The 7,122-nt window shown below is 58.1% G+C and overlaps 1 long non-coding RNA gene across 1 annotated transcript; it reads right to left on the bottom strand.

The window, feature by feature from the left end:
* Positions 1-2,977: 2,977 nt before the first annotated feature.
* On the bottom strand, positions 2,978-6,409 carry LOC136384613 (uncharacterized). Its single transcript, XR_010747624.1, has 4 exons — positions 6,210-6,409; positions 5,403-5,573; positions 5,072-5,301; positions 2,978-4,928 (listed from the first exon to the last, which is right to left on the bottom strand). It is a non-coding gene; the product is annotated as an uncharacterized lncRNA (long non-coding RNA).
* Between the last annotated feature and the right edge of the window lie 713 nt (positions 6,410-7,122).

Here is a 7,122-nt window from a genome sequence, read left to right as displayed (position 1 = left end):
AACAAGAAACAGGCCCTGTGCTTTAAAAATATCCAAGACAGCTTTTGGTACATCAAACAAGAAGTCCAGGATAAGCGTCGAGTTTGTGTCTCCATTATCTCGAGAGGAAGACAGGGAGTGTCCTCTACTCCTGAAGTGTGTGTGGGGGTGTATAGGGTCTGGGGGAGGGCAGGTGGGTGAAGCTTGGGGAGGCTGGGGGGGGCGGGGGACAGCAACTTGGGGAGGGAGTGGTCTGAGGTAGGGTTGCCAGGGAGAGTAGGGGATGCTGGTTAAAGCTGAATTTCAGAGAAACGACGAATACTTTTTAAGTGTAAACAGGCCTCGGATATCGCACGGTGGTGCTGTGGACGAGAATGCCTCCCCATAGGTTCTGGGTGAAACTGGACCATGGCGAAGCCCCGCCCCACCCTCCACAACATTCTCCAGCTACCGTGACATGCCAGACCCTTGTCCACAGAAGACTGGTGTCCCCCTGGCATCAGAAACCACCATCCCGATATTCTTGCTTTACAGGAGAAACACCTGCGACCCAGAGGGCTCAAATCGATTGGGTCTGGACTCCCACTGAGACCCAGGGCTCCCGCTGCGGCTCTCTCGGAGGAGGCCAGGGGATGCAGCCCTGCTCTCCCGGGCCTGACCCAGCTCAGGTCCTTGCTGCTCAGATGAACACCAGAGCAAGAGCGACTCACAAAAACGCACCGCTGGGACCCTGCAAGCGATGGAATAACCCACATCAAGCAGGCGTAGGCAACAAAGAAGAAAAAAGAAAAAAAAATTACGTCTATAATCCACCTCTGTGGGGTGGGAACGATTCCCACCTCTCTTTTATAGAGGAGAAGATGGAGGCGGAAGGCGGTGGGGATGTGTGCCCAAGCTCGCCAGGCAGATGACCAGGCTGAGGGGCGCTCTCGCCACAGGCCCGCAGCGGTAACACCGCCGGTCTGGGAGCCTGTCGGAAATGCAGAGTCTCGGGTCCCTCCTCGACTCCTGACCGGGGGTGCCTGCGTCTGCTCTAACCCGGTCCCGGGCAACTCATCTCAGCGTTCCGGTTTGGGACGGGTGCCCCCAGAGGACTGTCCCCTGGTCTATATGGGTTTGTGGGACCTGCTGGCAGAAAACTTTTTGTCTCCTGCTGCTGTCCCAGCCCCCGGAACAATGCCTGGCATGTCGTGAACAGATGTTCAATATGTAGGGGTTTTTTGTTTGTTTGTTTGTTTTTTGTGGCAGAGGCAGAGAGAGTCAGAGAGAGGGACAGACAAGGACAGACAGGAAGGGAGAGAGATGAGAAACGTCAATTCTTCGTTGAGGTTCCTTAGTTGTTCATTGATTGCTTTCTCATATGTGCCTTGATCGGGGGGCTACAGCAGACCAAGTGACCCCTTGCTCGAGCCAGCGACCTTGGGCTCAAGCTGGTGAGCCTTACTCAAACCAGATGAGCCCGCGCTCAAGCTGGTGACCTCGGGGTCTCGAACCTGGGTCCTCCAGTCCGATGCTCTATCCACTGTGCCACCGCCTGGTCAGGCCAATATGTGTTTATGAAGTGCATGAATGACTGAATCTGGGTATGTCCGATTTGGGTTCCAGGCTCCAAGCTGCCCTGAAGACCTTCCCTCCCCTGCATCTCCGTGGGTTTTCTGTCTGGGCTGGTACATCTCGTTGGAAGGTGGGATGGGATCGGGGGAGGTGAAGGGTGCCTTGGGCGTGGGAATGACTCACGGTTTGGGATTATCTCCTTAAAGGTCACATAGGTCTCCTGCTGGCTCACATCATCAAAACCCCTGAACTCTTGCAATCTCCCAGAAAGCAGCCTCCATCCCGGCCACATTCCTCCTGTCTCTTGTCTCCCCCTTATCCTTCAGACAGACCTTCCTCAGCTGGAGACACAGAGGCTGCTGTCCTGCGGGGCGGGTCGGTGGCTCTGCTGCCTGTCACATTTCCTGGGGGTGGATTTCAGCGATGTTTCTCTAGCGCCTCCAGCCTGGACGGTGAAGGTTTTATTTCTGTTCAGTGGAACACCTTCAAAGGCCTCTCCCTGAGCTTTTGAGGGTGGTGTGGAGCATTTGAAACATTTTATGAGAATTGTTATTATATATATATATATATATATATATATATATATATATATTTATATATATATATATATATATATATATTTTTTTTTTTTTTTTCAAGGAAGAATTCTTCTCAGTCGAGTCTGGGACTGTCCCAAAGGAGACAACCAGACATCTCCAAGTAGAAAGAGCTCCCTGCTGCTGCTGTTCTTGGGTAAAATCAAAGGGAAACGAGCCGCTGTCACCCCCCCATGCGCCTGGCCTGACCCTAGCCTTTCATGAGCGGCGGCCGCAGGGTGGAGGCAAGGCACAAAATGGGCACAAGCCCCCCAAAGCAAAAGCTTAAAACGAGAACCATTTCACGAGGACAATGCTCATGTCTCCTTTCAACTCTCCCCCGAGAACAAATGGAGGTCTTTTTTTATTTTTATTTTTTTCAGTGGAGGGGAAAGACTGGATTGGAGCTTTCATCCTCAGAGGGCTTTATTCTGGGAACCTCTTCCCTCACCTCCTTTCATGATCTCAGCTCTTCTTACAGGCTGGGGGGCCGGGTGGAGGACCGAGGTGGGGATCTATGGCCCGGGTAGGGGGACCCTTGGTCTCAGGCCTGTGTGGGGTTTGGGGGATGAGGAAGTGCCTGCTTTTACCCCGGCAAAGCGGGAGAAGACGAGGCCAGAGACTCAAGGGCGCGGGTACCCGCCCATTGCTGAAGCTGTCCCCTCTGCAGTGTGCAGTCACAGGGGTTCCCCTGGCAGCTGGGCGGACATCTGGATGCTAAAATAAAATACTGCTATGCAGCCCGCACAGCAGCGCGACTCTGGGTCCCTGCACCTCGAGCAGAGCCTACCAGAGGGAAGGGAGCAGGGGCAGCTGTGGTGGCCACAGGCCCTTCCAGGCAGCCCAGAAGGGGGGGAGGGGGAGGGGGGGCAGGCGGGATGACTCATCAGAGGCCCAGGATGACTCAGTGTAAGTAAGTTTCGGGGGTGGGTGCAGGGTCAGATACTGCTGATCACACCAGCAGCAGCTAAAACGCGCTCACGCTCGCTCTGCTCAAGGGGCTCCGGAGGCAGCAGGAAGCTGAGCCCGGGGTTCAAGTACAAGACTGTTCTTCTCTTGGGAAGGAGCCTTGACACCCAAGGTCGGGTGGAAAGGTCAGCATGGCCCCCGGCTTCCGTGTCCCGGTGCCAAACCCACTCCTTCTTGCCTCCCGCCTCCCGACTCCACAACTCGGGGAGCCGCTAAGTGGACGTCATTACAGCGGTAGGAGGCACGGAAGGCCGCCCCTTGTCGGGAGCCCAGGCTCCTGGCCGGCTGCTTCCTGTCCCTGCTCAGCACGGAGCAGATGGACACCAGGGGTTCCCCGCAGCCGGCGGGAGCCATGGGATGTGGGGGCAGGGGCCAGTGAAAAAGGGGTCCACGAGGAGGCGGTCTCTCGGACCAGTGACCGGAGGGGCTACATGGGGAAGGGCCCTGGGAAGCCCTGCATACAGCCACCCTGTGGAACAACTCTCGTTCACAAGCACCCACACTACAGAGGGACGAGGCGCTGTGAACCCCCAGAACCACACTGGGCCAGAAGGTAGTTTCCCCAAAGGAGGCCTGCGAAGCTGGCCCGAGAGCTGGAGTCGTGTCCCCGTGCGGCCTACAACTGAGAAGCCTCCAACCCGGGGGTCCTGGTGTGCAGTCCCAAGCATGCAAGGCCACCAGGCTGGCTCTCCTGCGGGCCCCTAAACCCAAGAAGGCCTCACCTGGGCCACGTGGCCCAGAGCACCCAGCCCAGGGCCTGCCCACCATGAGGGCTAATGGACAGCGGATGGAACAAAGCTGAGGGCAGGAAACGAGAAGAGGCCAGAACGGGGTGGGGCGATGTCGCCTGGGCTCTGAGTGGCCTGGAGGTGCTTTCCTGAGCCAATGCTCCCCGCGGATCTGGGGGCCAAGCCTCTAACCTCTGACTGTGCGGCTTTGGGGGCGTGACCTCCCGGTGCCCCGCCTCCTCCGCTTGTAGGCTTATTGGGGAGCCGGTTCCGGTGTCCCGCACAAGGAGACCCAGGGCGGAGGTTTCCACTCTGACGCTGTGAATTCTGGGGGAGGAGGAGGGACCTTGCTTCTCACCACGTCCCTTGGGGCAGGCCACTCGTCTTCTAGTCTGGAGGAGGAGACGGTGTGGCAGGTTAATACGTTCTCCTTCCCTTTCTTTTCTTTGTTTTTTAAAGAAAAGCAGCAAAAACTCATTTCTGAAGTGATGTCTCACCAAGAATTCTTAGATATGTATATAAACCAGACGGAAGCCACGCTGCCTGGTTGCAGCCGGGTGTGGGGGTCAGGCTCAGGCCAGGGGTAGAAAGTCCCCCTGATTCCTCCTCCTTGCCCCTCCATGGAGCCCCGGGGTGCGGGTCACCCCAGTTTGAACATCCCTCTGAAGGCCTGGAGCTCTCTGGAGCTAATTCCAACACGGGAGCCAGAGCTGCCGGCAGGAGGTCTGACCCTGAGCCGCCCGGGAGCCTCATGCAGGCCCCTGCAGGTCCCTGGGGCAGCGGCCCTTGGGTGCATCCACACAGGGTCGGGCAGTGCAGGACGGTAGGGGACCCCCCTCCAGGCTGCTGGGTTCCCAGTTCTCTGCGTCCCTGCCTCCTGGTTCCTCCTCAGCCACCTCCCAGCCTGACAAGCCCTGGCACAGAGGTGGTGGCTGCCCCCCCCCCCCCATGCACAAACCCAGGCCGGCACACCCTGCAATTACTGCTGCTGTTTCCCTGGCTCTCCCGCGAGCCTGTCCACCTCCCGCCTCTCCCAAGCTAATTGCTGGGTTCACTCTTCTCCATTTCTACGCAACGTGAAGGCCCGTCCCTTTCAGCCCCCGGGCGCTGGCTGTTTCGGGAGCTGCAGAGGGAGAAAAAAATAAAAGAAAATAAAAAAGAAAAAAAAATTAAGACGGTTTTTGCAAAACATTTCTCTTAGCCTAGAAGGAGAGAGCGTTTGTGGGCCGGCGAACCAGCACGTCTTAAACCGAAACATCCACTTACTTGGAGGACCTGAGACTTTGTTACAGTGCCGTTCCTGGTCCCGTGGGCGCAGGTGGGGCTGGACAGTTTGCAGGTCTGACCAGCTGCTGGGTGACAGTCTGCAGGCCTTGGTGTGAGGACGCGGGTCTGGGAAGAGCACAGTGGAAGTTGGGAAGCCAGGACTTGCTGGTCAATTTGAAGCAGGTTCCTCATCGACAGGGTGTGGGGGGACAGGCCCAGGGCCTTCCAGGCTGCAGAACGGGGGTGGGCTTGGCTTTGGGCCGGAGAGGGTCTGCCAGGACTCTCAGGGAACCCGGGGCCGTCCCTTCCCAACCCGCTGAGAAAGCATCACCTTCTCCCAATCAAAGGACCCTTTCGATTCATTCTAGAAACACTGGCTGGGTACCGATGGCGTGCTAGGCCCAGTGAGGCCCCATCACGGCCTCAGGACGCTTCCTTTCTGCAGGGAATGGGGTCAGAAGAGACGCCAACTGGAGACAAAACTCAAACGCGGACTGCGGTTCTATGGAGAAAAAATAAGGCGGGAGAGGGAGACAGTGAATGCCGACAGGTGTGTGTGGGGGGGTGATGTTAAACCCAGTGGCCCTTCGGCTATCCAAGGGCCCCTAGGGGACTTCAAGAAGACCGATGATTCATAAGAGCCAAAGGTATAAGGTCTTGATGACAGAAGGAAAGGAAGCAGTTTCCCAAAGTGCAATGGGAGTGTGAACCCCTTTGTCACGGGTCTGGTTCTTCCTTTGCTCGACCCCTAGGAGCTGCACGGTGGCTGCCGTGGGGGGCGGTTGGGGGGCCAGGCCAGGCTGTCCCAGGGCTGGCAGGCGTCAGAGAGAAGAGACCCACTCTGGGGTTGTGTGATTTATTGTCCCCTTGGTCATAGGGTGCCTTCCTGGTCCTCTGTCCTGCTCTAGGGGAAGATGGAGGCTGTCCCAGGCTCCTGACCCCTCCAACTAGAGAGAATGTGACGACACATGGCCATCTGTCCCCGCAGCTCTATGGGGTCCCTGCCACGGCAGAAGACACCAAGAATCCCCAGAGCCCGAGCCAGGGGGAGCCCTAGCAGGTGCTTTAAGCCACGACTGTTCTTATTTTTTCAGGTTTTTTTTTTGTTTTAACTGGAGTCCCAGGGGTTAAATCTCACCTTCACCTGGCAAAGGAGCTCCTTGTCCCCTCTTGACATGATGTCCATCCCCCAAGGAGGTGGCCTTCCCCTCCGTGCTCGGGCCGCCCGCCCAGTGTGTCTCTCGAGGCCTCTGCTCCTGTCTGGTCAGGTCGAACCCAGACAGAGGTGGGGCGGAGGGAGGGAAACCAAGCCAGGAAGCAGCAGAAATAGCTCTCGGGGGCAGGAGGGCGTGGTGCTCGCGGAAGGCCGCACGCCCATGCTGGGCGGCTGCCCCGTCCTCCCGGGCCCAGGGGATTTCTCAGAAGCAGGCTGCTGTCCCTAGGAACCATTTCAGCCTCTGTTTCCGTTCACTGTTCTCCACCTAACTGCTGGGAGGGGACAGCAGCGTCCCGTAGGCTGTCGCAATGTTGCCCCTCGAGAAGGGGGAACTGACCAGAGGGCCCCATCATTAGCCTGTGTGGTGGCTTCGGGGAAAGAGAGAAGGACCCCGGAGAGCCAGGCAGGGTCCCCCTTCCCACACGCACCGTCCTGAGCTGGGTGCCACCACCCACCTGCCTGAGGATGAGTCCAGGGCCTCCCATGGGCGTGGGCGGTCCTCCTTCTCCTATCAGCCGGGTCCCAGACCCTTCCTCCTGAACCTCTCCAGGAAGGCCTGACCCCTCCTCGGCTCGCCACCCCTGTTCGACCCAGACCACTGGAGGGCTGGCAACCCGGTCTCTCCAACATTAGCTGGGGTCCTGGCACCCGGGGAGCTGCTGTTTGGGGTCAGACTGGTTGGTCCGAGAAGTTTGGTGTGGGGTTCAGGGTAGGTCACTGGAGGGGAGTTCGGTCCTGCTTTCGGCTGCTGCATTAGGCGGGTCCCCTGCCTGCCCTGAGGGGGCTGGCAGGTCTTCCCACCCATGTCCTGTCCCCTGCTGGCTGCAGCCCCGTG

Source organism: Saccopteryx leptura, chromosome 13 (genome assembly GCF_036850995.1).
Source record: "Saccopteryx leptura isolate mSacLep1 chromosome 13, mSacLep1_pri_phased_curated, whole genome shotgun sequence".
Classification (NCBI taxonomy): Eukaryota; Metazoa; Chordata; class Mammalia; order Chiroptera; family Emballonuridae; genus Saccopteryx; species Saccopteryx leptura.
The sequence above is the reverse complement of the archived record's forward strand: the minus strand, read 5'-3'. Positions and strand labels throughout refer to the sequence as shown.